Source organism: Rousettus aegyptiacus, unplaced genomic scaffold (assembly GCF_014176215.1).
Source record: "Rousettus aegyptiacus isolate mRouAeg1 unplaced genomic scaffold, mRouAeg1.p scaffold_m13_p_4, whole genome shotgun sequence".
NCBI lineage: Eukaryota > Metazoa > Chordata > Mammalia > Chiroptera > Pteropodidae > Rousettus > Rousettus aegyptiacus.
Window position 1 is genome coordinate 146,379,113 of NW_023416307.1, and position 21,358 is coordinate 146,400,470.

The 21,358-nt window shown below is 34.7% G+C and overlaps 1 long non-coding RNA gene and 1 pseudogene across 2 annotated transcripts in view; one reads left to right on the plus strand and one right to left on the minus strand.

Moving 5' to 3' along the window:
- LOC118601651 overlaps positions 1–21,358 on the plus strand; it is a 343,923-nt gene that overhangs the window by 313,177 nt on the left and 9,388 nt on the right. The window lies entirely within an intron of this gene.
- Positions 9,372–9,490, minus strand: LOC118602449 (annotated as a pseudogene).

Sequence of the window (21,358 nt, forward strand, 5' to 3'; positions counted from 1 at the left end):
ATGAACCAATATTGATATATTATTATTAACTGAAGTCCATAGTTTACATTAAATTCACTTTGTGTCAAACAGTTCTATGAATTTTGACAAATGCATAATTTCATATATCCATCATCATAGCATCATACAGAATGGTTTCATTGCCCTAAAGTTCTCCGGTGCTGGACCTATTTGTCCCTTCTCCCTCCCACAAGCCCTGGGCAACTGCTGATATTTTCTTTTTTACTATCTTTATAGTTTTTCCTTTTCCAGAATGTCATATAGTTCCAGTCATATAATATGTAATCTCAGACTGGTTTCTTTCACTTAGTGATATGCATTTAAGTTTCCTCCATGTCTTCTCATAGCTTGATAGCTCTTTTCATTACTGAGTAATATTACATTGTCTGGATGTACCACAGTTTATCTCTTCACCTACTGTAGGACATCTAGGTTGATTTCAAGATTCGGCAAATATGAATACAGCTCCTATAAGCATTAATGTTTAAGATTTTGTATGGACATATATTTCCAACCTATTCGAGTAAGTATCAAGGCATGTTTAAGGGTTCTTTGTGTATTTTGAATTCAAGTCCTTTATCAGGTGCTTTGCAGATATTTTCTCCATTCTGTGGGGCTTGTCTTTTCATTTTCTTAACAGTGACTTGCAGAGCAGACTTTTTCTTTTTTTATGGAGTCCACCTTATCAATTATTTCTTTGATAGATCATGAGTTTAGTGTTTTTTTCTGAAAAGTCATCTGTTATCACCAAACCCATCTCCTAGGCTTTCTCTTATGTTGTATTTTAGAAGTTTTATAGGTTCGCATTTTACAGGTTTATGGTTCATTTTAAGTTAATTTTTGTGAAAGGTATAAAGTCTGTCTATATTTTTTTTTCTTTTTTTGGTATATTGATGACCAGTTGTCCAGCACTATTTGTTGAAAAGACTGTCCTTTCTCCATTGAATTGTCTTTATCCCTTTGTCAACAGTCAATGGACTATATTTGTATGGATCTATTTCTGGGGTTTCTGTTCTTTTCCATTGATCTATTTGTCTGTTATTTTCTAGTATTACACTGTCTCGATTACTGTAGCTTTATAGTAAGTTTTGAAATTCAGTAATCTTAGCCCTGCAACTTTCTTTTTTTTAGTTATAATTTGACTATTCTAGATCTTTTGCCTTTCCATGTAAATTTTAGAATTAGCTTCTTGATATTCAAAAAATAACTTGCTGGGATTTTTATTGGAATTGCAGTGAATCTGAACCACATTGGGAAGAACTGACTCCTTAACAATATTGAGTCTTCATAAACTGGAATCTAGATATATAATTTGAAGATACAACAACTGAAACCTGGAGGTTATTTTCAGAAACTAAAGTACAGATCTTCTGGGCTTATGTAGGTTATAATAAAAGTAAAATATAGAGTCTATATTTCTTCTGAAAAATACATTTACAAAGCCTGAGTGTTGCTGGCATGTGTTAATGTGCCAGTTCAACCTCCAGAGACATGTCACTATCAGTGCACATTCTGCAGGAGTACTGAGAGTTTGTCCAGGGTCACATCTTACCCGACAAAATGCACAAATCCTGTTTCTTTTGGAAGCTAGGAAAGTGGAAGAACAGGATCTAGAAGCTCACAGAACTTACTTTGTATTCACCCAACTCTATTCCCTTACAGATAATTCTCATAAAAGTGTCATTTAACCTCCGAAGCACATTTAGCCTCCAAAAGGTAATGATGGTATTGCTTTCTGACACTTGTTGAAAAGATTTTAACAGGTTTTCAATTTTTTCAGCTTTTGTACTTATGACAAAGAAAGTCAACCTCTCTGGTAAACACTCTGTAACTATTCTAAACTAGCAGTTTCTGCTTTATCTACATTTCAGTTCAGAACATGGTGTCCCTGGATTAAAGCCATTATCTTTCTTATTAAAATTGGGGTTTATTTTAAATGCATTCCCACTCCCATCTTCCAAGATACCACCCTCCGAATAACAGAAAGGCCACCCCTCTTGATGTACCCTAAAATTGAGTGGCAGATTATGTGTCAGCAGAAGGAAATACAGGATGTGTGGGATTTGGTTTACAGATGACCCGCTCTATCTGAGGCAGTGTTCTTCTAGCAGTATTGTTTGTTGATCCATCAGAGCATTTTGAAATAATATTTATCTCTCCCATATTTTAGAGTTAATATCTAAGATTTTTTAGCATTAATATGAAGTTTCAAGGATGTAATTTTTGTTGATTTATGAATATTTTTAAAATAAAAATATTACATTACTCAAATGTTTTGAATTATAAATATAAATTTTATGTAATAAGAAATCAATTAGTAAATTTGTTTAGAAAAATTTGTGGGTAGCAAAACTTATGACTTATGAGGTATGCAATGCATGAAATAACCTTAATTTTGCTTTTATACTTGATTCATAGTTGGTCTTTATTATTTTTTTACTTCTACTTTCAAACAAATTTGTACTCAGAACTTGAAAATTTCACTATATTTTCCTTGAAACTCATCACATTCCGATTTTCTCAAATGTTTCTAAGCAGTCATTTAAATTTTTTCTTATTCCGTGGGTACTTTTAAGATTTTCTCATAATCTTTTGAACAATAGAGAAATTGCATTTTATTATATTTATCTGTTCATTTGTGTTATTTCCTTTGGGAACTCACAGTACATAGCTGGAACATCTGGATATACTCTCTGTTTCTACATTTTTTTTTCTGTCATTGTTTCTGTTTGTTTCTCTGGTCCTTTTTTTAGGGATGTTCACTGCACTCAGTGTTCCAGCTCAAGAATCCATTCTCTAGCTTCTTCCTCCCTCCTTCTTTTTCTTCCTCCCTCCCTCCCTCCCTCCTTCCCTCTCTCTCTCCGCTCCCACTTCCTTCCTTTCTTCCCTCTGTCCCTTTCCTTTCTTCCTATTTTTTTTTCTTTTGTCTTCCTTTCTTCTTCCCCTCCCTTCCCCTCCTCTCCCCTCCCTTTCCTTTCCTTTTTTGTTCCCTTCCTTCCCTTCCCTTCTTGTCTGTCTGTCTACTTGCCTGCCTGCCTTCCTTCCTCCCTCCTTTCCTCCCTCCCTCCCTCCCTTCTTTAGTTTTCTTTCTTTTCTTTCTTTCCTTCATTCTTTCCCTTCTTTCCTCCTCTACCTTCCTTATTCTTTTCTTCCTTTCCTTCCTTCTTTTCCATTTCCTTCCTTCCATTCTTCTTCCTTTCTTCCTTTTTACTTTCTTTCCTTTTTCTTCCTTTCTTCCTTATTTTCATTCTTTCCTTTTTCTCTATTCTTTTTCTTTCTTTCCTGTTAAACCATCTGTTTAATTCTTTTTCATTTTTGTGGTTTCATTTTTATATAGTAATCTTGTTAATAGTTTCTTTTCTAGAGATGCCATATTCTTCTACTGTCTCTGAAATATGCTATAAGCTCATTTTTAATTATTCTGTTTCCTCTATCAACAGTTTCTCTTAGTGCTCCTTTATTTACTTAGATGCCCTCCTTTTCATAATGTTGGCATTCTGAGTTTTGTAATTACCAACTGTTTGCTCATATTTTCACTTTAGAATTCCTGATTCATTCTTTAGATGTTAGTTCTGATTACAGTGATTTGTCTTTGGAAATTTCAGTTGTAGTATGGAACTTATTGGGTGTAGGAGGCTCTGTAAGGACTCTGCCCTGCCTCTTTGATTTGAAGCCAAATACTCTCTGAGTTAGTCAAGAGTACACAGGTCCTTATAGCCTGCGGTTGAACACAAGGGGGAAGGTGGGAGTGTCCAGAAAGCCCATCATCTCTCAATGCTGCCCCACAGAAAACCACCTACAGGGTGGTCCAGTTTCCCTCCTTTTCTCTTTGAATTCAGTCACAGTCTGAGAATGGAGCCGACCAGGCTTCTCTGCATAGCAGTCTCCTGTGCATGGTTTCAGTTGAGATCTTAATTCCTATTTCCTTAGAGGTGTAACTCGTTATGCTTTCAGTCTTTTAGATTATATTCCATTTCTGTTGAATAGCTTTTAACAGATTTAACTTGAACTTTTTCTGAAGTACCTTTTCTGTCATTTCTCATGACTTTGTGTGGAAAGTAGGTAGATGTGTTCTCAGTCTGCTCTCTTGATCCACTTTCCACTTTATTCTCTAAAGAAACTCTCATGTCAAATTAAAATGCAATTATTTTCTTATCTTGATAATACCCTGTAATTTCTCTAATGCAGTTTCAGAGGAATGATAAAAGCAAATGGGTATTGCCTCTCCTAAAAGAGCCATAAACCAAAGAGAACAGAGTTGCATATGTCAAGGATTTAGCACTGATACATTTTATGCTATCTTGAACTCCACCAGGAAACATCATCCTTCCTCGATGAATTTCTTGGGACCAGCCATTTCAATTAAGTTGTTTATATTACCGAGCCCATTTGTACAAGCACATACTTCGCTGCCCTGCACGATAGCATAATGGATGGGTTAAATGATGGAGATAAAGCTTTCTGACTAGCTGAAGTCCTTGTGTATGTGTATTCACATATAGACTGAGACACATATAAACTTCCCTTCAAGACTGGACATATCTCACACACATTTCTTCAATACTTAACTTTAGTAACACGTACTATAGGACGCTATTCTTGTTGACTCTAAGCTCAGATATGTGCCCTTCCATTGTGCTGCTAGCACTCTGTTATTCTAGTACCAATGGCTGATATCACTCTATACCATAATTTTTTTCTGTTTAACCTTTCCCATTCCCTCGCCTTTCAATAAATCTGAGCTATTTGAGAACAAGAATGGGGGATGCTTATTAATTTATCTTTAACTTTCAAGATGACTTGCACTGGTCTATCACATAGTATTATGGGCTCAGTAAATATATTTTTAATATCGATACACACATATACACACAGATACATATTCACATGTAATGCCAACTATATAGAAAATAAATGCAATTGTTATAGTAAACAATTCTATCATGCTTAAGTTACTTGACCATATGTATACTCAAAAACTGTTTGTTTCTAGATATGATCAGTACATATTTACACAAATATATCTCCTGTATTTCATATAAAGCATACACAGGTTTAAGTTACACAGAATGGTTTATCTTGATCATTTTATATATTTATAATACAAATTTTATAGTCTACGTAAACATATACACATAATTAGTTTGTAATATATTTGTGAGTTTTTTGGTTGTTTTGATGTTTGTTTGTTTATTCCGTGCATGCATGTGTGTTGTGCTTATTTTCAAGAATTGGGGATTGGCAGAATAAGAAATAACTTGTGGACTTTGACGATGTGTGATCTTTACATTGTAAAGCATGTATTACATTTATTTACATATATTGTGTGTAAGTTGTTTTTTTTTTTTTTTTAATTTTAGGCATGGGAACCGAGTGCTTTATTAAAATGAGTCCCCAAAAGTTTTTTTATCTTATTTGCTGACTGATCTCCAAAATTAAAAAAAAAAAAATCATATCTGCAAAGAAGTTGGGAAGTAAATTAGAAGAACCAAGAGAAATGGAGAAGTATTACCTTTCCTGAGAATCAGAAAGAGGAAGTTACCTATACCTAATTTGGCATTTGAAATATACACTTTAAATAAATACGTCTAGAATGATTTATGTTGGGTTTAAGCAACCATTCCTAGATAATATCTGAGTTTGATTCAGATCAAGCCTCAAAAAAAGTTCAGTGACCCTGAAAATGGATGTCAGTGAATTGACTTCAGCCTAAATCTTAATGCCTTCGAGAGATAAACCTCTAGTGTTAGGTTCAACTGTCTTGATATGAATTACAGAAGTGTCTTTTGTTTATAGATTAAATATCCAGTAATTTCCCCAAAGCTTTCCAGAGGTTTTGACAGTCACAGTGATTAATCCATTCCAATATGAAAGTTACATTCATTCTTTAACAATGGGTTCTCTATTAAACCTACTAAAGATCTGGAGGTCAGTGCATATAGCAATCATGTAATTATGCATGTGACCAAAACTATGCCAGCTCCACCAATCACACAAGCTTGCAATACAAATAAACAAAACTTTGAAAGTCAAGCAATCCCCTCAACAATGCCTCAGTTTAACATACCTGGAACATATCTTAGAGCAAACGATGTGTGTGAGGAAAGATTTTGAAACAAAGTACTTACTATCTACCAGGCACTATATATTTCTTTGTTCTTAGTTTTAGTTCTTAGTTCTTAGGATACTATATAGTCAATTAGCCAGAGCTAATGATCCTGTCAGGTCCTTGCTACCTATTACAATGTCCATCCTATGCTATATCTGTCAGTCAAAAGCTACATGTAGCCTGTGCCACTCCTGGATGTCATCATTTTTTTTTTGAAATGAGACATGTGACTTCAATGGCAGTATCTCTTGACATCATCTGCAGTCTGTAGAGGACAGCCACCACAGTGATTTCCAGAGATGCTGGTTTTCCCTTCTTCAGTACACTCTTTGATACCTTTATTATGGCAAGATCCTCTGAGTCCTCTCATGGGGTCTGTTGGACAGGTGGTTATGTAGGTCTCACATGATATATATCCCTTCCCAAACTTCTTTTGTTCTGAACCTTGGTATTTTTCTTCTCTGTTTAGTTGTTGTTGTTGTTGTTGTTGTTGTTGTTGTTGTTGTTGTTATGGAAGTTGTGGCTTTTCATGTTTCTCTTTCTGGTGGAATCTAGGAACTTCTCAGTAGAGCTGAATGGTTGATATGCTCTTTTTGAGTTAGCAGCCCTGAGACAGGGAGGCAGCAGTTTTCTTTGGTGGGCATACTACTGATTACTTCCTTAAATGTGACTGTCAGTTGAGGGAGGATTCATGACACACTGTTCCTTGTGTACTAATTTTATATCTTATGAAACAGATGTTTGAGAGTTTCCTTGTTTCCAAACTTAAACCAGAATAAAGCACTCTCCACTTTAAGCTTTGGCCTTATAGGTGAGAAATTAGAACATCGGTGTGATTCTGCTGATACCCCTCATCTTTTAATGCCCAGACATCATTTTTACTTGACATAGTGGTATTTTGATCCCTATTTTACATATGAAAAATCTGAGACTTAGAGAAATTAAGTATATTTCTCGTTCTCTGTTTCACATCTAATAAGGTTTGTTACTTCAAATAATGCCATACATTATTTTCCCCAGCATGCTCACACACACACAAACACATGCGTGTATGCACGCACATGCATATTTCAATCGGGATTTGGCAAATAAAATTGTTACATGCAAAACTTTGATGACTATATTAAATGGAAGTCTACAGACTAATGAAAGTATTTACTAGGGAAACGTAATAGGTGTATGTATTTCAGGAGAGACTATAGGCTTCTAAAGAATAATTTAAATGCAAATATGCTTATGAGTTCTGCTTATTAAAATGACTCTTAGCTAATCCTGATTAGAAACACAAAGTAATCCTGGTTTATATAAACTTTGCCTCTAGTCAGTTGACATTACAGTAGTTACTTGGAATTAAACAATATTTCAAAATATCCTTCATTTACTCAATCATTGACATAAATATGCATGCATATGTATTTGGATGACTTTTCACATTTAAAGTGATATATAAATAGATATATATGTTAAAATCATAACCACCTCTGAGATAATTATTGCCATCATCATTTGCTACCTTATGTATTTATGATTGTATATAACAGTTTTCTCACTGTAAATATAAGGTAACTAACTATTCTTCATTGTAAATTAAACTATCCTAAGTTCCATTTTTCTTCTTGGAGAAAACTAGTATATATCATGTGTCTTCTGGGGGAAAATTCTCATTTTTGGATGACTAAATAACCTTTAATATTTTGGCATTTCCATCTAGTTAGTTATTATACCTTATGATCTAATTAGCATTTGGTATTTGATATCTCCAGTGACTAACAAGGCCATCTAAATTAAAGCATTTCAAATCCTAATGTCTTGTTAGAGAATTCTATTAAAATGGGAGAGAAACAGTGGCTCCCTCCATTCCTCACAGTTTACCTTCAGGTTTATTGGTTAATGTTTAATTCTCCGATGAAAGCTTAATGATCTCGGAATGTCAAGTATTACGAAGTCCCAGGTTGCTCCTCACTGTGTCTCATCTCTCAACTGAATTCTTCGAGGACTTTAAGACTCTGAATGTTTAGCTTCAATTGTTAGGAAAATTGTTTAAAACATTCAAGACAATATCCGACAATCAATCCTGTTTTGAAAAATATATATATTTTAAACCATCATTATATAGAAAGCAATAAAAAAAACTCCCTGAATATTGTGAACTTTTAAAACTAAATTTTTTAAAATTAATCATATGTAGTATTTTTTCAGAGATTTCATGATGCATTCATATAAACACACATTAAATATGGAATGAAGTTTAATTTGCTAGATTTTACTCCTAGGTAAAAAAAAAAATGTATATTTAAGAATAATCAGCACAAAACTCTATTCAGTGTAATATACTCAGGAAGAGAAAGAAGAGTATTTTACCGTACTAGGTATCTATATATTTAGTTATATTGTATACTGTAGCACACATGTACATACACACATGCACATGCACACGCAGACATACACACACACACACACACACACACACACACACAAATTCCCCTAAAGAGAGTAAGCAGTTACTATAAACAGATTTTAAACATTATTTTAAAATTCAGTTTGACTAAAAAGTTGCCCCAGAATCACCTACTTAGATCTTGCCACAACTTCTCCTTTTGAAACATCTCCAACTTTGTTCAGTCCATACTCAGAAAAACCACAACTATTAAGTACACATAGTACATAGAATAATAGATGTTAGTGGTGAAAAAGAAAGGGAAACAGGGAATATACAGATTTTTAAAAGGTCCCTGCCCTCAAGAGTTTTCCATCTCTTGGGAAAGCACACAGAGATAAAAGGTTACACACATAAATGGGCATTCAAGAATTCAGTGGGAAAACTTTTCCTCCAAAAGGATTACAAATTAATAGTCTAGCTTTAGCCACTTTAGCTATTGGAGAATTTCCACTGGGGCATAGAAAGTGTGCAATAGAAAATTCTGATGGCACACTTAAGGAGCACTGGGCTTGACAGTCATTTCCTTCCCCGCAAAATCAAAGTGGTCATTCCACAAGGTCAAGTAAGATGTGCATTGGGAATTTACAATGACCAAATAAGAATGTTTATGTAATTAGGCAAATGTAGCCACTGTCCTTTGCAAGAATATGTGTAGTGACAAATGTGATCAGAAATATCACATGGGGTAGAAAGTCTTTGTGAAGATTCTTATCTTTTTTTTTTTTTGAGTAATTCTATTCTAAGACTATCTATCTCTATCTCTATCTCTTCTATCTCTATCTATATCATCATCTGTATCATCTATCTATATCTATATATTTATGCCTACAGCATCTGGACTTCCTAGGTGGTCTCCCATCCAAGTACTAACCACGCCTGACCCTGCTTAGCTTCCGAGATCAGATGGGATTGGGCTTGTTCAGGGTGGCATGGCCGTAGACTAAGATATATTTTTTTCTGCAGTTAGCACACTAGCCATGACTGAAGAAATGTTTAAACTTTATTTTTAACCAGCATTCAAAATATTAGTTTAAAATATTATAAGTAATTCACAAAATATTTTTTCATAAAAGCATTGATTTTGTGGGAAAAACATTGCAAATATTTATTACTGTCTGGACTCCTTTTTCTGGCCATATGTTGGCATCACATTCTTCCCTTGATGTTAGGCAAGGCCAGGAGACTAATGAAATATGCAGCATTTAGAAGCCGAAGAGTGATTCTCCGTGCTCTCTTTTGTGGCTTCCATCATTGCCTTCATTCCAAATAGTGGGATCTCTGCCAGCCTGGTCCTGAAGTGTGAATGAGCCTCCCCCTACTTCTATTTCAGAACATATAAGGGCATGAAGAGAGAAATACATCTTTATTGTTTAAGCCGTTGAGAATTGAGAGTTGCAGTAACCTAAGCATAACCTAGAGCATCCTGCCTTATACAACGGGGGACTCAAATTACACTGTCCGTGAACTAGAGGGGACATTGCTTTTGCTGACCATCTTTTTCTCTCATCTTCTACAGTTGGTCCTTGTACTTAGCTTTTAGATCAAAGAAATGAGGATAAGATTTTTAGGTTTTTTTTTTTTTATAGTAATCAAATGGGTGAATAGTTAAGCCAGAACTTGTTTTCTGAATCAACAGAAACTACTCAGTTTAATCACAGCAAAATTGTCTTATTCCATACTACATCACACTTACATGGATGTTAAGCAGAACTAGGTACAGAACTAAGGTAATACTTCATATGGCAAAAGATTCTAAAATATATTTAAGAAAATATTTCTTATATATTATTTTGTTCTGTTTGGAAATTTAATTCTTTCATGAATCAAGCTTTTCTTCTGCTTATAAATCAGTGATGTGAGGTTATTCAGGATTAACTCAGCCAAGTTATCAAAATAGTTTTCCTTTCATCTTCTACATGGAGCTACTGATTCAAATTTAGAATGGCTGAATTAAAATGAATGTGATAAGAAATCATGATTGAAACAATAGGTTGTTTTTTTGGTGTCGTCTTATTTTGTTGAGCCAAAAATAATATAAACTACCAAAGAAACTGATGGTACACAGGTGTTGTTATTGCATTTACAGCCCAGTGTGGCTTTTAAGGTGGTTGTTATGGCAACATGATCATTTATAGACTATAATCCTATTAGGAAAAAATAGTGATAAAGTAAGCTCTTTATAACAAACCTTATATTGCTTCACTTCCGGTCCCGTTTGTTTTATGGTGGATTACATTAGTAGAGCTATTAAAAAAAACATGTAAGAATGTCACGCTTAGTCATAAAATATTTTTGGACAGCAGAAATGGGGATGTTGCAAATTACTGCACATCATTTTTTTAATGTTAGCAAAACTTTGCAAACAAATGTATATTATCCAGTTTTAAAAGACTAGAGTAGTGAAATATGCAATACACAATAAGTAGATAATATTATATAAAATATATACATATATTTAACAAATAAACAGTATTATATATTTCACTACTTTAACATTTCAGTCCTTCTTCCAATAACATGCTCTTAAGATCACAGCTCTGAACATACAGGTTATTTATACATAAGGAGGCTGGGATTGGACAGGATGCATCCCAACTTCCTAGCTGGAAAAGTCAATGGATTGACTAGCCAAAATTTTAAAAAGAATGTACTTTACTCCTAAATTTCTTTTCTTTCTTCATTTCATTGGGGAATTGTTTCAGTCCTCAGAATTATTCTAAAATTTTTTGTGGTTTAATTTCAAAAATACTATTTCAACTAAGCAAAATTATATTCCTTTCCATGTCTCAGTCTGAACATACACATACACATTTTGACATAAGAAGATAAAAGAAGATGTTAGTCATCTGGTTAAGAGGATCTGTGCTGATGAAATTGAATTAAGGACTTGGGCTGACTTCAACTTCTAGGAAAAGGGAACAGAATTAGTTTTCCTTATTTTTTCCACATAATATAAACAAATACTCTGGACATTATATCTAAAAGGAACATAAGAAGACTCTGAAAGGTAGAGAAAAAATGCTGACCAGTCAAAGATCTTGGGACAAAGGAACAACACAATGGTAAATACCCTGGGTTTTCATTTTTCCTTACACGTCTGAGCCTGGAAGTGGAAGAAGTCAACAACTTGGAAATACAAATGGTCATGGATCACACAGCCCCAAGAGTAACCTGCTTTCTCAGTCAGCAGAGCTGGGAAAGGTGCATCTAGCAAGGAAAAACAAACCTTTTAGACAATAATTGCTCTACTCTAAATCAAGTACCACAGCAAAAACTGTGGACCAACACCTGCTCACACCAGCAAAGACTGAATGGGTAACCTGGACGTCCACCATCACCATCACCAGGCTATAATGATGTGCCAAGTCGACCAAGTAGTGATCCAGAACTTAGAACTTTCAGCTTTTCTGGTTGATAACAAGAACCCAGCCCTGCAGTGTCGGTGGAGATTAACTGGGGAGTCTGGACTTTCTCCTCATTCGGCAATAATGAGGAAAAGTGGGGAGAGGTCAGAGGAAACCAAATGCAGAGTCAAAACTTACCGTGAAACAGCAGTAATGAGGCCACCTGTTTGTGCCATCTGTAAGGCCATGTGAGGAGGAGCAAAAGGTATTTCCTTTCTAGTCAGGATAACAAAAGCCCAAACTCCCTCTCTATCCAGCAGTAACAAGGGATCTTTCCACCCCTTGGGTGTTAGTGAAGGCCGAGAGGAGAAGGCTGAGAGGAGAAACTGGACTTCTGTCACCACGTGGCAGGAAAGAGGCTGTGACTCTTTGCCTGTTTGAGGCAAGGATATCACCTTACCTATTGGGTAAAAGCAATTTGAATAACAACAGTATTCTCATCAGAAACAAAGGAAATGACACAACATTTGTTGAGTGCTGAAGGAAAAGAACTGTTAAATTAGAAAATGTCCTTTAGAAGTAAAGAGGAAATCGAGACATTCTCAGATGAAGAAAAGGTGACATACTGTATGATTCCATTTATACAAGGGTTTTGAAATGACAAAACAATAGTAACAGAGGTCAGATTAGCAGTTGTCAGGGTTAAGGAGGGAGTGGGGGTAGTTATAAAAAGGCAGTGGGAGGGATCATTGTGGTTTTGGAATTGTTCTGAATTTCGTATATCTTGGTTATGATGATTATGATGCTGTACAGTAGATTTATAAGAGGTTGCTAATGGAGAAACAGGGTAAGGTGCATGGGTTCTTTCTGCATTATTTCTGACAACTACGTGTGACTCCGCAATTACCTCAAAAAGGATTTAATTTAAAAAACTTGTGAAATCTTAATGTCCTCTTTTATTTTGGGACAGAGATATATTATTGCTTTTGTGACTGCAAAGATGTGAATTCTATCTACATTGAAAATGAGCTCTGAAAGCAGAAAATTTTTGGCCCCGTTCTCCTTTTATTGTGGTACCTTATTCTAGTACAGTGCTCAGGACAGGCATATAAGTATTTGTTGACTGACTAAATTAGTGAATGGATTAACAACAGAATTACTCTGTGTCATCTTTGAATGGGCTCTATTATGGAGAGGAATCCCTTGAGCTAGACATAGTCAGCTTATTTCATCTTTCAATGGATAGCCCTCTAGGATTTGATAAAAGCCATCATATCCCTTCTTGCTTTCTAATATTTTCTTTTCAACTCTTGTTTCTTTAGCCATTTCCTACATGCAGAAGATTTTTTACACCACCAAGGAATCTAGCCATCTCCCTTTAAAGACCCCTGTTTTTTTCTTTTAATTTCCCAAACAATATGAGACTCTATAACTAAGCATGATAGGTAAGACGTAGTCTTATAATACAGGTTGAATTATACTGTAGCTTTCCTTTTATATTTTTTAACTACATTTTAATATTTAAACTGTCAGTAACACAAAGAAACATTAAAAAAACTGAACTAGCTTATAATTCAAAAGTTCAGAAACCCCTTTGACCTTAAAAAGCAAAAATTATACAATCACAGTATTATAATATGTTGCAAAAATTTTGTTCTTTTTAGATAAATGATCTTAATGGTTTCTTGTTTATCTTTTTAGAAATTATGAGTATGTATACTGGTAAATGTGTGTATCCTATACATACATGTAACATATAGAGTTTATATTCATATATATATGTTTATGGCATATATTCATGTATTATGTATAAATATATATAAATTTCCTCAAGAACCCTATGAAAATGGTACCATTAAGATCTATGATATCCTTTTTACAGTTGAATAAAGTGAGACCAAGAAAAATTAAACAGTTTGTTCATGACAGCCTACGTCACAAGTAGACTCACAAGAGTAGTCATGATAGAAACCTCTTCTAATAAATTGAGAGAATGATCTAGAAGATTAAGTGACATAGAAGCATGTTCCAAAATGAGAAAAGAAAAAGCAAGCTAATAAGTAGGTAGTTCCCATTTTTGTAATAAGCAAAAGTATTGAAGGAAATTCACAAATTTTCTATTTTCTGTTTTGTTTTGTGAGTCTATATTATTTGCATAATCTGAATACCAACCTACTGTAAATTAGTATTTCTAATCATAAAACATATTAATAGAAATTATTGTTATAACAAATGAAATAATATTCTCTAAAGCCTAGTCTTTTTCTGTGAATATTATTTTTTGTTGTTTCACTTTAATTTGCAAAATGTCTGAGTCTCAATATGACATGGAACACAGTGCTTTTTAATCACTTCTATATGCTATTGTCATACAAATTCATTCTATTTTATACTATACTATGTCACACTATAATAATTTCCTACTATTTTTATACATATTTCAGAACTGGAGAAGTAATACCCTTATTTGACTTAAGAAGCTGCTATAATTTAATGTTTAATCATCCACTTTAATCTCATATGTAGGGAAGCATTTTTAACTCTGTAATTTTTGTTGGAAATTCTCTTATTTGTCTTCTTTTAACATCTCCATAATAGGGATACCATTTCCCCTGCTTTAGAAGGCTTTGCTATGAAAGATTATTTTTTCCTTTTTTAGTAGAATGTACCTGCTGCTTTCTTCAACACAGAAATCCTTGAAGACTGGGAGTGTTCATTGAGACAGGAAAAGAAAATGAATATGCCCTGCTTGCTGAGCAAACATGGCATATCTTTTTGTAAGTTTCTTTTTTTTTTTCAATTTCGAAGACATACATACCTTTACCCCCATCAGCTAAGTATCTAAAAAAAAAAAAAAAAAAAAAGGCTCTTAATTAATATCGCAAAATCCTGCACGTAAATACCTAACGAAGCTGTTCACTTTCTAAATTATGATCATCTGTTAGCAGATACTAACCTCCCACTGTGCCCTGGCACTAGAGTAGATTGATTAATTACCTCCTTGCCTGAAAGACAAATGCTTTGCCCTCCATCCAAGCCTCTCAAGTCCACTCTAACTGCTAATTTCCATTTTTAAGTTCAAACCTGTTTACTGAAGTCAGAGAATTCTGCATCTTTATGAACATTTCCTGGACTCTAAACACTAGAAAGTCAATGATGGATAATTATATCAATCGGAAATGAAATTATTGTCTTTGTATATAAAGGATTTTACGTAACCTACATAGGGCCAAAGTGTAAAGAGGGAGATATTTTAATGGAGCAAGTGTTTCTCTGTTTGCTGTAAAAGACAAGGATACTCTTGGAAGAGTAACGCTGGAGGCTCCAGTAGTCTGGAAGATATCTTCATGTTTTTTTAATTTATTTTTTATTTTTTATTTTTTATAGGTGAGAATAGAGAATGTTCTATGTTTTCTAATCCTGAACATCTCGAGACATTTTATCCTCATGTCAAGGAGGTCATCTTATTTGGTGTGGGAAGTGATGTAACGTTCCCCGATGTGGGTTTCACACTAGCCTAGCTTGATGCTCTGAAGAACTAACTGCCTGTGGTAACACTTGGAGGTTTGTAATACACATTAGCACATATTTGTAACTTCGGGAGGTTTGGGAGTAGCAAAACTGTTTAACTTATTTTGACTTTATAATCCCTGTTCTTTCGAACATACCCTGTTGAGAGTAACATTTTTATTTGAGGATGTTTTTTTCTTAATTTTTTTTACTTTAATATTATTATTTTTTTTTATGGTAGCATTGGTTAATGAAATCCAATAAGTTTCAGCTGGTACACTTTAACAATAAGGCATATATATATACATATATATATGTATATACACATATATACATACATATCTATATACGTACATATATATATAAATATATATATTTACACAGTGTATTCATCTCCAATAGTTTGATTTCTTTCTGTCGCCACATATTTAACCCCTTTTTACCTCGTCTACCTCCCCCCTCCCCATACTCCTTCACCTCTAGTAACCACTAGTCTACAGTCTGTGTCCATGAGTCTCTGTTTGTTTGTCCTGCTCATTTGTTGCTTTTAGGTTTATATCCCACATATAAGTGATATCATGTGATTTTCAACTTGTTCTGTCTGACTTATTTCGCTTAGCATGATTATCTCAAGGTCCATCCATGTTGTCACAAATAGCTGTATTTCATCTATTCTGTGACTGAGTAATATTCCATTGTATATATGTACCACAGCTTTTTAAGCCAATCATCTATCATAGGACATTTCGGTTGCTTCCATGTCCTGGCCACTGTGAATAATGCTGCTATGAACATCAGTGTGCAAATATCTTTTCAGATATGAGTTTTCAAGTCTTTGGGGTAAATACCCAGTAGAGGGATTGTTGGAATATACGATAGATCAATTCTTAGTTTTTTGAGGAACCTCCATATTGTGTTCCATAGTGGCTGTACCAATCTGCAGTCCCACCAGCAGTGTATGAGGGTTCCTTTTTCTCTGCATCCTCTCCAACACTTGTTATTTCTTGTCCTGTTGATTATAGCTATTCTAACAGATGCAAGATGATATCTCATTGTGATTTTGATTTGCACTTCCCTAGTAGCTAGCGATATTGAGCCCATTTTTTATTTGAAGTGTTTGTTTTTTTGTTGTTATTGAGTTGTATGAGTTCTTTGTATATTTTAGAAATTAGGCCCTAATGGAGGCGTTGCTTGCAAATATATTTTCCCATTCAGATGATTGTCTCTTTACCTTGTTGATGATTTCTTTTGCTAAGCAGAAGCTTTTTAGTTTGATGTAGTCCCATTTATTTATTTTAGCTTTTATTTGTCTTGTTTTTGAGGTCAAATTCATAAAATCCTCTTTAAGTCCAAGGTCCTTGAGTTTAGTTCTATGTTTTCTTCTATGCATTTTATTGTTTTAGATCTTATATTCAGGCCCTTGATCCATTTTGAGTTAATTTTGACATGTGGTGATAGACAACAATCTATCACACATATTCTGTGGAAGACATACTTCTTGAAACATAATTTCGAGACTATTATATTAAAGATTTCACAATCAGGAGTGTAGAAACATCTTATAAAATCTTAGTTCACAGCACAGACCCCCTACATTACTTTGTATATAACAGCTTCCCCTAAATTCTCACATAAAAACCTTGCTTAGTTGCATTTCTTTTTTCACCATTTGATTTACCACCCATTTAAGGAGTCATTACTAAAGTTTATTTCTTTCCGCCTACATCTTCAACTTCCAAAGCACATTACCAAGAAAAGAGTCTGTGGTTAGGTAGAAAGTGCATTGGAGTAGATTATGAGGTTAGGTTCTAGGCCTGGTTATGCCTTGAGATGTTGAGAAAATCTTTGTGCTTTGATTTCTTCATCTGCAAACTGAGGATAAGGGCAATTGCCTATGAGATTTACTAAGGCTAGAGGGAAAGACATTAAGAAACTACTACATTATATGTAATCAATACAAAACTGAGTTCTATTATAATTGCATTCTTAAAGACGCTCCATTGGGTTTGAAAGCTTCAGTTACTGAGGAAGAAAAAGTTCACGTTTCTTATCCACAATTAACATTTAATTACATTCAGGTATAAGATTAAGATATATGACAGCGAGCACTTTGAGGATATCATGGGAACAAGTGTGGGAGTCAGAATACAACAGAACTAAATATCGTCGAGTATATAACTACATCTCCTGCTTGGCAACATTTCAATCCACACTAACAACTGCTGTCTTACCACTAATGGAAGATGAGCATTGGTGCACTACTGTCCTTTGCTATGTATGATGATGAAAAAAAGAGAAAAACATGGAAGGAAATTTAGAGGATATTAGATCCCAGAAACAGCGGACTCTAGGTGATGAGAACAGTGAACATAAATCTCAGGTTCTGAGCTCATTGCTTCTTCAACAAATAATATGATTAAGAGAACGGGATGATCTAGTAAAATGGTGAGGTACACATATAATTCATCTCTCAGCAAGAACAAATGCAATTAGAAACTCTTTGGAATAAAATACTGTACAAGAGAGTAATGGCTCAAATATGAAGACCAAAAAGTGACATGATTTTGAGAAAATGATAGAGACGATAAAGGAGAATACATTTGACCTTAACACTTGGAAAAATTTTTTCTAGAGAATAACTTTGCTATGAAAGGATTACCTCTTGTTTCCTATGAGCTTAGTGGATTAAAATAAATGAAATTTATATAATAGTAACATCATAAACACTACTTAATGATTTTCTGATTCTTTAAGTTAGAGACAAACACTGAAATTTAAAGCAGAATTATAGTGTGGAAAATAAACTTTTAAATTGTGGACATTATGGTAGCATAGCTAAAGAGTTTACATATTAGTAGGAAGAAGAGAAATGATTGTAGGGATGCTAAATTACTTTTATAAAGAAGGAATCAACTATACTGTCTAAAGGTTAATGGATTTAAAAATAAGTAAGTGTGATCAATAGATGTACAGAAGTAAAATTATAATGAAACATAGGAGGTGGTTGGGGGGAGAAAAAAAAGACAAGGGAAAGTAATCAAAATCATAACAGAGAACAAACAAGTAGATCTTAAACTGATAACATTAAGAAACGAAGTGAATAAACATGTAGAAAATCACCAGAAGAATGAAAACAGAAATTCAGAAAATTAATTACCTCCAAGGGTGGGCCGAGGATAGAGGATTCTTAATTTCATACTCATCTGTATTAGCCAGACATTTTATACAAGCTTTAATTAAAAAAATTGTTTACCTACTTGCAGATTTGGACTATTTGAGGTAAATGTATTTATATCTCCTTTTTCTCTTCCCTTACTGCAATATTTTCCTAATTACCCAGAAGTCTCAACAGACTGTTTTTGTTTTGTTTCATTTTAACCATCCTACGTAGGTTTATCGACCTTTACCTGGGATTGAACCGTATCAACTGATGCTCCTTGCCCCTGCTGAGTAAGCTGCTGTTTTTCAATTTTGCACGGAAAAAAATCTAGGGCATGTGGCATTGGAAAGTATTAGCAAACCCAGCAGAATCCCTCTGAGTTCTGCCAGGATTCAGGAAGATACTCCAGGGCAAAGAAACATTTTTGTGTACATGATCAGAAATAAGATAACAAAGGCCAACAATCACTGGATAATAGAAAACGTAAAGCACCACCAAAGTGACTTAGAATATAACAGCAACAATTTACAAAATAGCGAGCAATACTTAGAATTACAGCTATCATTTATTGAGCCCCTGTACTTTGTCAAGTAAAGTAATACATGTTTTTCATACAATTTGTATCTCACACACACACGCGCGCGCACACACACACACACCACCTTTAAGTTTTATAAACCCTGTAATATTTTGATATTTGAATTTTACAAAAAGTCAGTCTGAAACTCAGAAAGATTATGTAAATTTCTCAAGGGCACAGAGCTAATAAATTCCAGGTCTGCCTGTCTCTGTTAGGAGCACTTAAAGGAAATAGAATTGAAAAGACATGAGGCATATGAACCGTGATAAGGAGAAATATTATCACCTACTTAAATGCTTGGCAAAAACCTGGGATCCTTACTGACTTCACTGCTTTTCTTTACACTCTATATCCAATCAACAAGTCCTATGAAATCCACCTCCAATGTATAGCTATGGTACTGCTCTGCTCCTTCTCACATCAACACTGCCAGTGCCCTATGAAAGCTGCCAATGCTTCCCCATCACCCCCACCAACCGCCCCCCCGCCACCCCCGGCTGCAACCGCTAGCATCTCACCACTCCTGACTTCCATGCCTGCTGCTCTCCCACGCGCAGGGTCCTTAATTAACCTTTGAACTCCTTTCCGAGTTTACAATTTACTTGAATTTATCTCTTACCAAAAGAGTCTTTTTTTTAAAAAAAAAAAGTGTTCTTTGATTATGTGAACAAGATCAAATCACTCTTCTGCTTAAAATGGCTCATGGCTTTCTTTCCAGACTTGGAATAAAAACACACTTTATCATGATTTGCAAAGGTTGCTAGTGTTAGATACATTCATACCATCCTCCCCCTTGTTCACTAAGACCCATCCACACCAGCCTTCACATAGTACCCTGAAAAGGTTTAGATACCTTCCTATGGCGTTTTCGTGGTTGCGAGTTTCAACGTGGAATGGGAAGCGCCAGACAAAGGCAACTTCATGATGGAGATTCAGTGGCACCAAGAAGACTGATTGACCTTCACCTAATTCTGGAAAACTTATTTTATTTCGAACCTGAAACAGGCATTGCATTCTCACCCCAGCGTGCTTTCCATTAAGTATTTCTGTTCAGTGTCGACTATAGAGTCCTCCAAGCTAAAGTCATTGTTTCTGGTAACTGCTCACTGTAATCGCAGGTTTAAATTCTTCCCTATCCCTGCATTTATCATGTTCCTGCCAATATGGCAATATGTCCATTTCAGAGATTTTAGATTGTAACTTTGGCCCCAAGAAACTAAAGATAGTGTGCTTCCACTATTCACATTTTAATATTAGCCAAGTCACTCAGTAATCTAGATCATAGGCTGTAAAGGAAATGGAAAGGAAATTATAGCCAGAGGGGTCCTCCAAAAAATAACCTTCCAAGAGATAAATTTTAAGCCATACCCATGTGGTTCTTAATCATTTTATAATAAGTATGCATGGGGTCCTTAATTAACCTTTGAACTCCTTTTTGAGTTTACAATTTATCTCTTACCGAAGGAGTCTTATTTTAAAAGTGTTCTCTTGGAATTCTGTTTTTTCAGCATCTGATCTTCAATCATGAATATTAAGATGACGTTGACAAATGTTATTTTTAGTGGTTTTAATGTTAAAGATTATCTGGCTTTCCAAATACAATGTTTAAATCATCTCTTAACAATCTTCATTTTCCTTTCCTCAGAAGAATTGGTTATGCCTAATTTCCTTGCAACTCTCAAATCATTTATCAAATTCAATTTATATCTTCTTTAAATGCCAGTCACCACCCCACACTTTAAATCTTTCTAATCTTGCTCTATTTCCCCCTCCCCAAAGTATTTTTTATCTTCTAACATACTCTCTATAAGTCACTTAATTCACTTGTTATGATTACTGTTGTCAGCTATTCTAGAAAGTGATCTCCATGGAGCCACGGACCTTTGGATGCATTGTGTTCTATGTCCTTAGTGTCTAAAACAGAGCCTTGAAGATGGAAGAGCCTCAATAGATATTTGTTGGAAATAACAATAATAATGACAATGATGATGATGATGATGTGTTAGGCAGCAACATTTCAGCGTATAAAAGAAGCTTCTTAAATAACAAGCTATTTTTGAATTTCTCCTATAGAATCCATTCTCTCTCTCTCTCTCTCTCTCTCTCTCTCTCTCTCTCTCTCTCTCTCTCTCCCTCCCTCCCTCCCTCCCTCCCTCCTTCCCTCCCTCCCTCTCTCTATCTATTTGGTTTTTCCCTCCCAGTCCCTGGGAACCAC